Source organism: Aulostomus chinensis, chromosome 4, assembly GCF_037954235.1.
Source record: "Aulostomus chinensis isolate RoL2024-O1b breed Wild chromosome 4, RoL_Achi_v1.0, whole genome shotgun sequence".
Taxonomy (NCBI): domain Eukaryota; kingdom Metazoa; phylum Chordata; class Actinopteri; order Syngnathiformes; family Aulostomidae; genus Aulostomus; species Aulostomus chinensis.
Genome location: NC_141323.1, coordinates 22,850,898 through 22,867,120, shown reverse-complemented (window position 1 = coordinate 22,867,120; position 16,223 = coordinate 22,850,898). Strand labels below are relative to the sequence as shown.

The 16,223-nt window shown below is 44.0% G+C and overlaps 2 non-coding genes across 2 annotated transcripts; one reads left to right on the top strand and one right to left on the bottom strand.

The window, feature by feature from the left end:
• On the top strand, nucleotides 1-73 carry trnar-acg (transfer RNA arginine (anticodon ACG)). The gene has a single exon. It is a non-coding gene; the product is annotated as a tRNA-Arg (tRNA).
• Nucleotides 74-7,840: 7,767 nt separating this feature from the next.
• trnas-gcu (transfer RNA serine (anticodon GCU)) lies at nucleotides 7,841-7,922 on the bottom strand. Its single transcript has one exon. It is a non-coding gene; the product is annotated as a tRNA-Ser (tRNA).
• Nucleotides 7,923-16,223: the final 8,301 nt, after the last annotated feature.

Here is a 16,223-nt window from a genome sequence, read left to right as displayed (position 1 = left end):
GGGCTGGTGGCGCAATGGATAACGCGTCTGACTACGGATCAGAAGATTCTAGGTTCAACTCCTGGCCAGCTCGCTTTAAACTTTATACTGAGAAGATGAAGTGAGAACCACTGCTAAAAGTCCCTGAAATCCTCCAAGGTTTCCTCCTTGTCTGCTGTAAACATGAACACATGCATGGATCCTGCTACCTCTCACATGTTAAGCTGGCACTTGACAGTGACAGCAGGAGAACAAAAAATCCCAGAGTGTCATCAACATTTCCTGTAAACTAAATGACAGAAGCTGTTGAATTTCTGTGTCAGAACAAGGAGAAAGGAGCCCCAATGAAAGAGTGGTGTGTGTGTGAATGAGAGGACATTGTTCAGTCCACAGACCTGAGCATCGCTGCTCTGACTACCACGTTACCTCCTGGTTATCAGTGTGAAGTCAATGGTGAGGTAGTCAGTTGTTCCTTGTGTTTTATTCCAGAGGCCTGGTAGTTAAACGCTGAATTAAATAATTTTAATTCTTAACTTGAATTTTCATGCTGTTTTGCTGGAAATGTTTGACAACTTCTTGCATGTTGGTGCCCCATCACACAAAAAAGTGCAGTTGTACTCTTTTCACCTCTGACCCACAAACATTCCACCAGTGAACGTCCAGAAATTGAAGCATAAACAGTTCAGCAACAACAAATTCTTCAAATCATCCTCTGAACCGAGAGCCACAGGCTCCTCCCAACATATGCAACACTGCCATTGAACTCTGCTTCAGTGTAACGGTGGTCGAAGGGTCAACATTGAACCTGTTGTATGACTTGAAAATTGTATCAGAGATCTGTGAGCAGGGCTAAATATATGAAAGTGTTGTCATTAACAGGTTGTGAATTTCTGTAGGTCCAAACATATCCTGGAGTCCACCAATGCCAGTTGTGACCTTGTGGGCTCCGGCTCCAGCGCTGTCAGTGAAAAATGACTGACAATCCATTGTCTCCTGGTGAGTCCTGCTGTGTTGGTAGGATGCATCAAATCACTGTGGGAACAAGAGACACAGTGACTGAACTGTAGCCCATCCATCCATCCATCCATCCATCCATCCATTCATTCATTCATCCATCCATCCATCCATCCATCCATCCATCCATCCATCCATCCATCCATCCATCATCCATCCTTTCATTCATCCATCCATCCATCCATCCATTCATTCATTCATCCATCCATCCATCCATCCATCCATCCATTCATTCATCCATCCATCCATCCATCCATCCATCCATCCATCCATCCATCCATCATCCATCCATCCATCCATTCATCCATCCATCCATCCATCCATCCATTCATTCATCCATTCCTCCATCCATTTTCTTCCACTTATCCTGTTAAGGGTTGTGGGGTGGGGGGACCTGTCTCCCCAGCTTTCAGCGTGAAGTGGGTTCACCCTGGAGGGGTCGCCAGTCCATTGCAGGGCCAACACATAAAGACAGATAACCATTCACACTCACAGTCACACCTAGAGTCAGTTTAGAGTATCAATCAGCCTCGTCCTCATTCTCATGTCTTTCCCACTGAAAAACGTTCACACCTGAAGTGTGAAGCATCGATAAAAGTTAATTTGACAGCACAACAGAAAATCCGAGTATATCACTGACATATTCTGTAAAAGAAATGATAGAAGCTGTTGAATTTTTAGAATGAGAAAAAATGTCCCCCAATGAAAGAGTGATGATTCTTTATTTTGATTTTGTTCTTCACTCCTACACAAGAGAGGGAAAGTGTCGGCTGGCTAGGAGCAACTGCCTGCTGCAGAATGGGAGGAGCCTCAGGACTTTCCAGTGAGAGCTGCAAACTTCCACCAGCGCCCACTGCCAGCACGTCTTCATGATGGAGCTGAGAAGAACACAACAACACAAGAGCACTGGAGAGGAGCACAACACTTCTTTGCTTCCTTGCCACTCTCATATCTGTCTGTACCATCTGGAGCTGGGGGGAGGAGCTTCACATGTTTTTTCTCTTGTTTTTTCTTCCAAAAGGGAATGACATGACTTACTCTGTATATTAGTATATGAACTACTGAGAATGTTCATCCCCAGTTTTAAGTTAGAATTAAATGTTAAGTAGAAAAATCTTCCATCTTCAATCCTGTCACTCAGTGTTGTAAACTGTTTCAAACAAATTCTACTGTTCAGCAGTTCAAGTGTTTCTAATGAAGCTGAATGTGCTCTCTTATACTTTCCTCAATTGTGTTTCTTTCATGTCCTCCTGAGATCAAAGACAGAATTCCAGGTACTGTCAAAGCCCTGATGACATCATCAGGAATTCTGACTTTGATATGGAAACTCTTGCTTTAACTTGAATTTGATCTGACTAATGTTTTAGTTTAGGTTGCATGAGACTGATGCCCCCCCCCCCCCCCGTGACCCTTAAAGGATAAGAATAGAAAGTGGATGGAGGGATGGACTTAACACTGAAATCAGCTGATCTGATCCACATTCTAATTTTTCCTTTCCCTCTTTAGGAGTCATGGAGAATAGTAGTGTATATAATAATGTATATACAACCTTGGAGTATCTTTCCAAAGCTTTGAGTATTTCATCTTGTTTCTACTTGTAGTTTTAGTGTCTGGATCTTTTCTTTTTATATCCTGCTGACTGCTCTTTGCTTTTGGAGCTTCCTTCAACAACTACCAAGCCTCCTGGGTACTGTAGGAAACATGGTCAAGTTCTTCTTACTTTTGCAGTCACGTCCTGCTCACATTGGTCTGTCTTCATTTTGACTCCTCCCACTGCCACAATGACAAGCCTTTATACACTTGGTGACTGGGGCCCTGGTTGCTGCAGGCCTCACCACCAGCCTGTGGTTGTGAGCAGGGCAGAACAGAACTGACAGTATCTCACATGCAGGACCTGGGTCAGCGCCTGGTGCCAGCTGGGGCACCGCTTTAACCTGGACCCCCTGGAAGATCTTCTCCAGGAACTCGCTTTTTTGGTTCCATCAAGGCCTGTGAGGATGGTGAAGAGTGATCCACCACCAGGCAGCACAGTCAGCTGCAGCCATTTTTTCCCACTAGAATCAAGTATGATAGTGAAAGACTGGTGAGTACTTGCTAACTAACACTTCCTGTTTTTATTGCTATTCTTCCATGAATGTGCTCATGTTGGTTTGTCCCCAACCACAGTTTCAAAGCCATGATGACACCTTTCATCAACAATCAGACATATTTTTTCTCTATTTGGACAAATAAGGTTTCAACTGACACGGCTGGCCAACGTCCTGGAGTTAATTCAGCCTGGAGAACCAGGTGCTGGATCCTTCTTTTACTAGGCAGGAACAGGCAGCAGATCCAAGATCAGTAGGTGAAGATGTCTGCTTTGACTGGTAGGAGGAAAGAGAGCAGGAGAGCTGGTCAGAGACAAAGACAGATAATGAAGAAGGAGTGCTGTATTCTGCTAGCACATGCTAGTCACAGTCAGAGATAATGAGTCTCAGCAGGGAAAGATTCATCACTTATTTCAGAAGATAATTGGATGTTCACTGGAAGACTATGAATGTTTGTGGGTCAGAGGTGAAAAGAGTACAAGTGCACCTGTTGTGTGTGATGGGGCACCAACATGCAAGAAGTTTTATACATTTTGAGCGAAAAAGCGTGAATCTTCAAGTAAAGAATTAAAATTATTTAAGTAACAATGAGGTCTCTGTAATAAAACAAAAGGGACAACTGACTACCTCACCATTTCCACCCCTCTTTAACAGATTCACATTTCAAAACAATCAGGTTTATTTTGTTCCCTTCTTTTAGCAGAGGATGGTTTTGATCCATCAACCTCTGGGTTCTGAGCCCAGCACGCTTCCTCTGTAAATCCATATTTTGGGTTCTGGCTTGTTCTGCTTTTCATTTTGTGTTTGTATTAAAGTTCTATTGCTGAAAAAAGTTTTTTTTTCCTTTTTAAACACACACACACACACACACACACACACACACACACACACACACACACACACACTTCCAGTGACTAATCCATATTTTCATCACTTAAACCACCACTGGAGTATTGAAAGAGATTCCACATGTTGGTCAACCAGAGAAGCTTCACCTGGTGACGCTCATCCAACCATGCATGAAGGTCAAGCTGCATTATCTGCTGTGCTCATTAGCAGGGGAATTAGCTGAAATGGTCAGTAACAGTAACAGGGTGACACTTTATCACAGCAGTGGACAAACATCAGCATTCATCACACAGCAGCTCCTCTGATCAACAGAACAAGCTGAAGTATTCTGGAGAATGAGGCCATGGTTCCCTCTACCTCTCACATGCTAAGCTAGCACTCTACCATTGGAGCTAATTCCCCTGCTAATGAGCACTGCAAATAATGCAGCTTGACCTTCAGATTTGAGGGAAGAAAACCTTGAAACATTCATTCATCTTCTTCCACTTATTCCTGTTCAGAGTCTCGGGGGGCTGGAGCCTATCCCAGTGTCTACGGGCAAAAGGCAGCGTTCACCCTGGACCAGTCACCAGTCCATCACAGGGACAACATACAGGGACAAACAATCATTCACACTCACATTCATACCTACAGTCAATTTAGAGAATCCAATCAGCCTTGTCCCCAAATTGAATGTCTTTAGACTGTGGGAGGAAGCCAGAGTACCAGAGAGAACCCACGCAGGCACAGGGAGAACTTGCAGACACTACACAAGAAGATACTGCGCCCGAGCCGGTACTCGAACCCAGAACTTTCTTGCTGTGAGGCCACAGTGCTAACCACTGCACCACCCTGCAGCCCCTTTGAAACATGATGATGTTATTATTTATGTCTTTAATGCACCCAAACCTTTATTTTTCTGGGGTTTTGAGTGGTTCTGGGTCATGAATCAAAATTTGAATTGGACAAAAATTTCATGCAGGGTCACTGGGGCCACACGTTACATGTTCTCAACAGATTGAAACTGTAGAGTGTGTGACATGTGGTGTGTTTGTCAAGTTCATCAAGGAAAGTAAACATGAGAAGGTCTAGATTCACCTCCATCTTTGGAGGTTGTTGAATTTCCTCCTGAGGACCGTCAGGCTGTTTCCTTACTTTGCTGTGACACAACAGCAGACAGCAACAAGGACTGCTGTAGTGCACTTGGTAAAATCACCATCTGTAGACTGGACCAATATGCTGATGTGATCCTTTGATTAGTTTCGGATCAGTCAGAGATCAAAGACTGAAGCAGGAGATCAATGCTCAGAATTCAGAGATCAAAGACTCCTGGAGCGTTGCCCTCTCTTGTCTTTGGGCCTGGATGTTAATGAATGTTTTACACATTTCTTTTTAAGAAAAAACTTGCATGACATTTCAAGGAATTTTTCCTGCCAATACAGGACAACACCCACTCACAAACCAGTGCTGGACAAGTTCCTTCAAAGCTGTAATGCCTTATTTCTTACTTGTTACTGTCATTGTAAAATAATTGGTTCCATTACGATTGTGTCTGCCAGCGCTTGGTGACTGTACAGGAGGTCTGTGGACCGCAGGGCCACAACAAGCCCATTTCCTCAACTCTCCATTTAGTACAGAGGTCCCCAAGTATGGACCAGTGAGGATAAATGTGATAGTGGAGTAGTCTGTTTGTTCTTCAATTGGTCCAACTTGATGGTGAGTCTCCTTTTATCAAGAATTACTGAATGCTTGTGTTATTTATGGCATTGTAAACACTTTATAAACCCTTCATTCAGAGCTGTAAAGAACCTCTAACCTCATATCCCAGACATCAAAGTGGGCCACTAACTGGTGAGATGAAGCTATGCTATGCTGCTACATTCTGAAGAGGTAAAGTAGCAGGTTCTGAGAGTGATGGCTAACCTGGATGTGTTCATCTCCTACTTTAATATCAGCGTCCCAACTTGGAGCTCTGACCACCTCCAGCTTTTTGTTCCTGTTTCTGCTTCAGTCAACAGGGAACTCAAACCTGCAATAGAATCATCAACAACAATGGAATAGAAAACAGAGGAAGACAAAATATCATAAACTTACAAAGCTGAGAAATGTTCATGAAGAATAAATGCACACATTATGATTGAGGCCAGAAAGTAAAACTCCACACCAAATGTATTTTGACATGTAGGGATAATGAACTTGAATGTGTTGAAAAAGCAGATGAATGAATCCACTATCACAAGATGGCGTCACAGATCCTGATGCTCTGTGCAGGAAACACCAAGCAAAACATGACTAAAAAGCTCCTGTTGTTCCCTCCATGAAAAACTGTGGCACTGATGAGAAGAAGGATCCAAGCGTCCTCTGAGGATCCATCGCCTCACCATTCGGTAGAAGGATGATAGGGTCGGCACCAGGAGAAACCCTTGTGTCTCTGATGCAGGGAAGATGGAGCACTGAAGAGGCCACATTGTGGCGTCCTGAAGAGGACATTTGGTGGAGCCTGAGACAGCAAACATCACGTCGCCCTTCATCAGAAGAACCACAGCACTTCAGTCATGTGACTGAAGTCATCCATTCATGTCAGTGATGTCACTTGGCAGGACTGTCATTGCCGTCACATTCTAGAAAAGACTCCAGACTCCACATGTGGCTCCCATGATAACTGATGGACCTCTGGTTGGAGGCTGGACGATGATGTTCTGACTTGAAGGAAAACTCCTTGTCCAAATTCCATTGTGTTCAAATTTAAAGTCCCACAATAAGAAGTAGCTGAATCTGACAGGTGAAGGTTTGGAACTTCAAGATGGTTGATGTTTTCTTGACTTGATGCTCTGACTGTCAGGGTAGATGACAGCTTCTTTCTGCTGCTGCATCTGATTGGCTATGATTGGAGGTTTTACCTCCCAAGGTTGTCTGGTTCCAGGGGAAATTTGAAAATTTCAGTCCCCAATCTTGGCTGTTCTGAAACTCTTCTCCTGAATCACTCCTGAGCTGCAGCAAGAAAAAATACCAGTGCCCAACCAGATCAACTTCATGGCTGCTGACAGCCTCAGACACTTGATTTCCATCAATCTGGAGCCAAGAAGGCCCTCACCTGTGGTTCTCCTCCAGGAGGGTTCAGGTTCTGCCATTGTGGCTCCTTGTGCCACTGCCAGAGAGTCTCAGCTGCACACTGCAACATTTCAAGAGGAGATTTACATTCCTTCAAATGTCCTGACATCTTCTTCCAATGGTTCTGTTCTATCTTTATATTTTAAAATCAATCACACAATGAAAGCTGCCACAGCTGGTTTAAGAGAGAGAACACACTAAGAGATTTGAAACCAGTAAAATATGCTTTTCTGTGTGCAAACTAGTGAGGGGCATGGAAGGATATTTTACCACCAATACAGAACCCAAACTTTAGTCATGTGATGAGATGGCGACTGTGAAGAGTGATTATGAAATTAATGGACAAAATGTGAATTGAAAGAAAATACATTAAAAAATACTAAATAAACAAATAAATAAAAGAAGGAGCACAAATGACATTTTTCTGCACAAATTTACTGGTATTAGACTGCATTTTTGGTTCATGAGTAGATGAAAGAGTATCACATATATATTATATACATGTGATACATGCACGTGGCTTTGGACAAAAGCTTAAAGAAATTGTAGAATTATTTAAATGTACCAAGTGGACTGTTTCAGGTTTCTTGAAGATGCTTCAGCTCTCATCCAAGAGGCGTCTTCAGTTTTCTTCACTGATGGGAGGATTTATAGCTCTGTGGGGGTGGGACCTTCTACAGAGGTGATTGACACATGTGAGCTCTGGGTGTAAGAGTTGTTTTGGTCAGGTTGTGAAAGGGAAGTTGACTCAACTGGTATCTGTGTCAGTTAAAAGCCTCACAGTAATTCCATAATGTAGGAGTAGAAACCAGAGTCACTCACGACGAGGATGGGATTCAAACCCATGCGTGCAGAGCACAATGGATTAGCAGTCCATCGCCTTAACCACTCAGCCACCTCGTCTGCTGACAGCAACCCTGAGCTTTTAAACACCTGAACTCTTTGGAGCCTATTTTTCAGAAATGGACCCAGCAGGAGCCACTGAACACAGCTCTGACATAATCAGGCTTCTTCCCAGCAGCATCGTGCTACAGAGGGCAGAATACAGACCATCGATACATCATCAGAGTGAACACCAGCTGATGTTTACAAGTTTAATTCACCTTTTACTACAAAATGACATCCAAGCTCAGATTCTCTTGTCCTGATTGAACAAGTAAATGTTTAAGAAGATGAGAGTACCAGACTTTTTCATCCAAGGAAACAAGCATCCTATCACTGTCCTATGCAGAGTTTCTTTAAAAAAAAAAAGTGAGACAACCTCAAGATTTTCTTTTCCTCTTGTTGGATTTTGCCACAGAGAATCAGAGACAATCAAAAGCTTGTTGGACTTTAACGTTGGAGGACTGAACAAGTCATGACATCATCAGTTTTACCTTCACAGGTGCTTCATTTACTTTACTTTCAATTTTACAGAGGTAGAACCTGAAATCAAAGCTGTCCATCAAAAGAAGTGAAAGCTTCCCAGGCTGTGATGTTCTTGTCTACAAACTCTGTCTTGTATGGAGCTTCAATCTTTAATAAAAAGAATAAAAAGAAGATAACATTTGTTGTGATTTGGCGCTTTAAAAATAAAACTTACGACTTACATGGAAACTGTCTGGGGGGGGGGGTGGAGCCTCCATCAGGTATGTGTTTGATGTCTGAATTCTGTCTCTGATGTCTGAATTCTGTCTTTGATCTCTGGGTTCTGAGCATTGATCTCCTGCTTCAGTCTTTGATCTCTGACTGATCCTAAACTAATCAAAGGATCACATCAGCATATTGGTTCAGTCTACAGATGGTGATTTTACCTATTTGAAGCCTTATTTTGTGTTTGATGGACATTTTTAAAATCATTAATGACTTTTTGACTGAACATCCTGGACAATGTGGTGCCTGATGAGGAGACAACTTGGGTACAAAGTTGAAGAGGAGGGTTTTTGGAGAGGGGATATTTTTGCAGTGTTCCAAGTCAATAATAACTGTGGCAAAATGTCATCGTTTTTCAAAATGTCCTCACGAAGATGGTTTGAAATTCTGTCTCTCCCTCATCCTCAGCTGCTGCAGCACTTTAAAGAAAACCTTTGACTCGTGGATCTAACAAAGATCAGATGTTGTCTCCTCCAGAACATCAACACTTTAACGTTGTTGGCAGGACTCCAACCTGAGCAGGGAGACCCCAATGGATTTCTAGTCCATCGCCTTCACCACTCGGCCACAACAACCACATTCACACACACATTTGTAAAAGATTCACATTTACACAATTCTTTAAAATTGTGTCACAAGCCCATTTGTGTGAGGTCCTATTTTCTCTTTTTCAGCATTCCTTTGTTTCCAGGTCTCTAATAAGTGCAGAATTAAAAAGACAAGCAAGCTGGATCCATCCTGGGCAGGTGATATGAGCCATTGACCACTGGCCAGAGACCCTGGCACAGACTTTGGGGGGTGGTGAGAGAGAGCATTTCTACAATTATATTATACATTTATAGAATTCTATAATCCTACAATTTCATTGAGCAGACGCTTTTGTCCAGAGCCACTTGCATATTTTTTCGGTGAGTTTGGCTCCTGAGCTCAAGACAGTTGTGACTCATAAAGGACAGCTTCAAATGCAGCTGTGAAGCCTCATTGTCAGCTGGGAGGAACGACAGGTGTCTCCCTCTAGTGGCTCCTCACAGCAACACGAGCCTCATTTCATTCACATGCGTCCACCACCTCACTACCAAAGGCCAGTTGGGCCTCCACAGACAGGTGAGTTTCAAGTGTTGGACAAAGGTCTTTAAGATGTTCTTATTAATTCTATAACATCTGAGATTAAAATCTATGGAATTACAACCAACAAGCAGTCAAACACCTGATCAGATGCTCCTTCATTAGGCTGAGAAGAATCAATCTAAACTGGGATGAAGAAAATTAATTGAGAAGAGAAACCTACTGATTGGATGTCATGGACCCACCTGATCCATGTCAGCCTTGTTGGAGCAGAAAGAGGTGGATCAGAGGAATCAGTGGATCAAGACTCAGGTGTCAGATGAAGAATCTCTTTATTCACAATGGAGTCAGAGAAATCTTCCAACGTGAACGTGACAGACCATTTTATACCAAAGACAGGCTGTGTGTGTGTGTGTGTGTGTGTGTGTGTGTGTGTGTGCGTGTGTGTGTGTCCCTACTGACTGGAAACTGAATAATAACCAGACTAACTTTTGTTATTGACCAAGTCTGGGTGACTCACTAAATTCATAACTGAAGTGATTATTTAATTAATAAACAAAACATTTGTCCAAAAGTCATGATCAAATTCATGTAAAATCTGAGCAACGAGGGTTTGAAAATGTTCAAATGAGCCAAAACAATGTCCTGGGATCCAACCAGGGACCTTTAGATCCACACCAATCTTCCCTGACCTCATAGAAACTGGAACATTTCAACAAATAAATTCAAATTCAACTAAGCAGCAACTCTAGAACAGTCAGAGCACTTGCTAATTCCCCTGTTAGCTCCAGATCAGACAATGCAGGCTCACCTTCACACTTGGTTGTACGACCGTCACCAGTTGAAGCCTCTCTGGTTCAACAAACTCTGGGGACTCAAGACACAAATCAGCACCGGTGCAGGTCCAGATCCAGATGTTAGCTGATGGGGACAATGGCGTAAGGGAGCTCCAGGTAGCTGGTTTGAACTGGTCCCTCATCTCTGTGAGTAGAAACCATCTGAGGTCGAGGGTGAAGATCTGCTTTGACCTCCTGATCTCCCAGTAAAGCCAGTATAGATGTTGAGCTTGGAGGAGTTGATGGCCTCCTTCATCTTCTTGTTGGAGATGTTTGCTAAACTCAGCACCACCACAGATCAGAGGAAAGTCCACTTGTCAGCTGGACATTGGAGCTTCTAGTGACCTGCAGGATCTTAGTTGTGGTGGCCGCAGGCCTTGTTCCAAGAGCTTTGCTCACATTCATGATCAGGCTTCAGAATGGTTCTGGACCACTGAGTGATAGAAGCTGATCCTGGGGCAGCAGAAGACAAATATAGAGAGGAAAAGACAAAAGACAGAGAGAAAGGAGGGAGAGAATGACAAAAAGATGGGAACAAGATGAGGGTGAAAGACAAGCAGAGAGAAAGACAGAGGGACAGGGGGATGGAAGACAGACACACAACCAACAACAGCAACAGCAGCAATAATAGTATTGATATTGTCCTGTTATTGATGTTTTCATGTGAAAGTGGCATATTTAAGATAAAAGACACTGTTAGAACAGAAAGATCCATAGAACCCACCAACAAGAGGTGTGTCTGGTACAGATGTGGAATTATTGGCTCACACAATGTTGAGGCAACTGGGAAGAAGACAAACAAAAAAGGCTTGTGTGATTCAGACATTCATCAAAAATGGTCCTGTAGAACTGTTCAATGTGTCATGACTTCAGAAGCTCAAATCCTCTCGAAGTTCTAGTGAGAGTGGAAGAGATTATAAAATGAGAGAAGCAGGGCCCTCCCTCAGAGCTGAAACAGCTCAGTTGGGAGAGCGTTAGACTGAAGATCTAAAGGTCCCTGGTCCCATCCCAGGTTTCAGCAGAGGAACAGCATTGACTTTACTTTCCAGTGGAGGAACTGCAGACATGAAGGAAACGAACATCTTGTCCTGTGCATTCTTATGACATTCAAGACATTTTTGGAGCCTCTTGTTGGATTTTGCCACAGAGAATCAGAGCCAATCAAAAGCATGGTGGACTTTAACATGGAGGATTGAACAAGTCAAGAAAGCATCAGTTTGTCCTTCACAGGTGTTTCTTTTCCTGTCTAAATGCTGCAGAAAGATTCTGAGTAGCTCAGATGGTAGAGCATCAGACTTTTAATGTGAGGGTCCAGGGTTCAAGTCCCTGTTCAGGTGCTGTGGATGTTCCAGTGTTTGACAACATGGTACTGGATGAAGTTTAGTTTTGAACAAATTGTCATCATCAGAAGTAGAAGTGTTCTTGTCTTGAGACTGTCGCTGCAGGTCAAATGTGAAGAACCAGCAACTCCCATTTTGCAAAAAGTTAAATTTTTCTAACTGTTCAATTGGAAAGTATTTTCAGATTGAAGAAGTGATCAAGAGAAACAGGAAAATCCCTCTAAACACAGCAAACTCCATCCATTAATCCATTTTCTACAGCTTTTCCTGTTCAGGGTCTCAGAGGGAACTGCAGCCTGTCCCAGCAGCCTCAGTACAAGAGGAGGGGTTCACCCTGGACAGGTCGCCAGTCCATCACAGGGCCAGGTGAAAGTGCCAACCACTGTCACTGTATAACAGAGTTACATATGGTGTACCACAGGGTTCAGTTTTAGGACCGATTCTCTTCACTCTTTACATGCTCCCATTAGGTGACATAATCCGGAAGCACTCGATCAACTTCCACTGTTATGCAGATGACACACAACTTTACTTGTCGATGGAGCCAGACGACACAAGCCAGCTTACTCATCTGCAAGACTGCCTGAAAGACATTAAATCCTGGATGTCCTCTAACTTCTTAATGCTCAATTCAGATAAAACTGAGGTAATCATTTTTGGACCTAAACACCACAGGGACACACTCTTGAATCGGATCTCTACTCTAGATGGCATCACCCTCACTCCGAGTACAACCGCAAGGAACCTTGGGGTCATTTTTGACCATGAGCTTTCCTTCAGCTCCCACATAAAGCATGTGACCAGGACCGCCTTCTTCCATCTGCGAAGTATCGCTAAGTTTAGGAATATCCTTTCCCAGAGTGATGCTGAAAAACTGGTGCATGCATTTATCACTTCTCGGCTGGACTACTGCAACTCTCTCCTGTCAGGATGTCCTAAATACTCCCTAAAGAGTCTCCAGCTGGTCCAGAACGCTGCAGCGAGGGTTTTGATGGGAGTTAAGAAGAGAGAACACATCTCTCCCACTTTAGCTTCTCTCCACTGGCTTCCTGTAGGATCTAGAATCGACTTCAAAGTCCTTCTGCTGACTTATAAGGCTCTCAATGATAAAGCTCCATCCTATTTGAAAGAGCTCATTAGTCCCTACTGTCCGACCAGAGCACTCCGCTCCCAGAATGCAGGTCTTTTAGTGATTCCCAGTATCAATAAAAACAGACTGGGAGGTAGAGCCTTTAGTTACCGGGCTCCTTTACTGTGGAACCAGCTCTCTCCATGGGTCAGAGAGGCAGACACTTTAACTATGTTTAAGTCCAGGCTTAAGACCTTCCTCTATGACAGAGCCTTCAGCTAGGACTGGTTCAGGTAGCTCTGAACCATTGATAGCTATGCTGCTACAGGCTTAGACTGCTGGGGGACACATCAGGTTACATGGAGCCCTTCCCTCCTCTCCTCTCCTCTCCCCCTCTCTCCTCCTCTCCTCCCTGCACATTTTTGGAACTGTCATTACCATTACTTGTTGCACTTTGTAGTTTGGCCTTGGTGTCTCGCAGTCTCTCTGTGTTTCCACAGATCCACCAGAGCCCCAACTGCCGCCTCCATCACCCCCCCCCCCTCTTATTCCCTACTGTTACACCGGCCTGTGCTCCCCTTCCATGAACCAGTCTGCCATCCAGTCCCCCATCAAGCTGGCTTGCTCTCCCTGCCTCCCCTACCAGAAGCTTTCTTCTTCAGCTGTTATTAACATTTCCGTGTTTCCCACATTTTGCATTGTAAACTGTTTTCTTGTCTGTAGCAACATCTACTGCACGTCTGTCCGTCCTGGGTGAGGGATCCCTCCTCTGTTGCTCACCCTGAGGTTTCTCAGATTTTTCCCTGTTAAAAGGGTTTTCTATGGAGTTTTTCCTCAGTCGATGTGAGGGTCTAAGTGCAGAGGATGTTGTTATGATGCCATGTGAAGCCCTTTGAGACAAACTGTATGTGAAAATGGGCTATACAAATAAAATTGCCTTGCCTTGCCTTGCCTTGCACTGCACCACCGTGCCGCCCCTACTAGTCGTCTACATATCAGTGTTCTCAGTATTGCACTGACATTCACATCAGTATTGTGCTTATATTTTATTTCCTGGCTCTTCAAGCCTCCTATTATGCTGAAGTTGATTGCTTCAGTGACCAGGAGACGTTATTATTGGCAGCTAGTTTACTATTATTGCTGCTGCTGTTGCTGTTGTTTGTTGTGTGTCTGTCTTCCATCCCCCTGTCCCTTTGTCTTTCTCTCTGCTTGTCTTGCACCCTCATCTTGTTCCCCATCTTTTGTCATTCTCTCCCTCCTTTCTCTCTGTCTTTTGTCTTTTCTTCTCTATATTTGTCTTCTGCTGTCTGTCCTGTCCTGCTCTCTTTCAACAATCAACCAGTCAAAGCAGACGTCCGGTTAAAAAAAATTATCATAAAAGAACTCTTGATTTGATTTGGCTTGAGACATGAAGAAGATAGGATTTTTTTTACTCTTAATTTTAGAAGCATTTACAGATTCATGAAAAGATCATCAATCAGTGTAGTATTTCAGACAGACTTCTGGTCCGTGAGGATGAGGAATCCAGCACAGATCCACAGAACTCCAACTGCCATCTTTGATGATTCCTTTACAGTCTGTAGGGTGGAGAGATCCTCCTGAGTCTGGCTTTGAATGTTATTCTGTGGATGTGTTAACCCTGTCATGGACTGGTGACCTGTCCAGGGTGAACACGGCCTGTCGCCCAAAAGCTGCTTGGATAGGCTCCACCCCCTCCATGACCCTGAACAGGATAAGCAGAAGAAAATGGATAGAAGTCATGACACATTGAACAGTTCTACAGGACCATTTTTGATGAATGTCTGAATCACACAAGCCTTTTTTGTTTGTCTTCTTCCCAGTTGCCTCAACATTGTGTGAGCCAATAATTCCACATCTGTACCAGACACACCTCTTGTTGGTGGGTTTATGGATCTTTCTGTTCTAACAGTGTCTTTTATCTTGCTTTTATCTTTTATCTTTTGGATCTTTTCTTTATATCTGCATTCTGTGGTGCACGGTGGCTCTGGAAGAGCGCTCTATCTAACTATTTTAATTGGAACCCCCCCCCCCCTCAACGAAAATAAAAGATTCTGATTCTGATTCTGACACACACACACACACACACACACACACACACACACACACACACACACGTGTATAAACATGATGTTCCGAATGTTTCACTGTCTGTGGTTGTCCATCTTTCCTTGCCTCTTCACTGTCATTGTCAGAACTCTGAGCAGTCTTCCTCTCTAGGTGATGTCTCTGAGTGATGATGATTGCTGTCTGTTCAACCAGCTTCATTTGTTGATATCTGAGAAGGACTGAAGACAGCAAAGTGTGCTGATTGGCAAACAACCCCACAAAGGTCAAAGGTCACTGCTCTGAGGCAGACCAGTTTACTATAACCAGGGGTGCACATAAGCAGTCCGCATGCGCGAATGGTTAAGGAACCTGGACAAATGCGCTCGGCTTCAAAGGCTTTTATACGCTTTTGCGTACCGACTGCTACCGACCGCGGGCAAAAGCACTTCTCAAAATGTCAAAGAGACAGGCCCCGCTAAGTAATTATTTTCGTGTTTCGTACGCAAAAGCGTATAAAAGCCTTTGAAGCCGAGCGCATTTGTCCAGGTTCCTTACGCATGCGCGCATGCGGACCGCTTATGTGCTCCCCTGACTATAACAGTGGTGACACCATCCACTGCTGGCGCTCTCTTCAGTGCTTCTTGTTTCTGCCCTTTGTGCTTGAGCTCCTAGAGCAGCTGGTCCGGCTCTCCCCCTTTTCTATTCCACTAATTTTTTTTTTTATTTTCTATTTTTGTAATTCATCATCAATCTCAGCTCACGGTCGCTACACTCTTGACCTCCTGTGAGCCTTGAATCTCCATCCTGACCAGCAAAGAGAAGCCACCTTTGTGTTGGAGAAGAGCAGCTTAGTCGAGGCAGCCAGCAGCCTGAGACCAGAGGGTAGCGAATCAACGCGCTTCCCTTCTTCATCGAGCGAATGTCAGTGGGAGCCACGGTCGACGAGGTGGAGGCTTTGGAAGCCGTCCTCCCTCCAGTTCATTGGAGAGGCATCGTACATCGATGGGAGAATACAGCTGAGAACGTCAGCCGGTTACATTGGTTTTCACCTATTCAGGCCTGGACTCCTGTCTCACTGCCAAACTCCGCCTGACTCCGTAGAGCTGGTCAGCCTCCACTCAGTCCTCTTCATTTGTTTGGAGGTCACTATCGTTCATCCTACACACCTTTCCACCTGCCTCTTTGCCGTCTACTT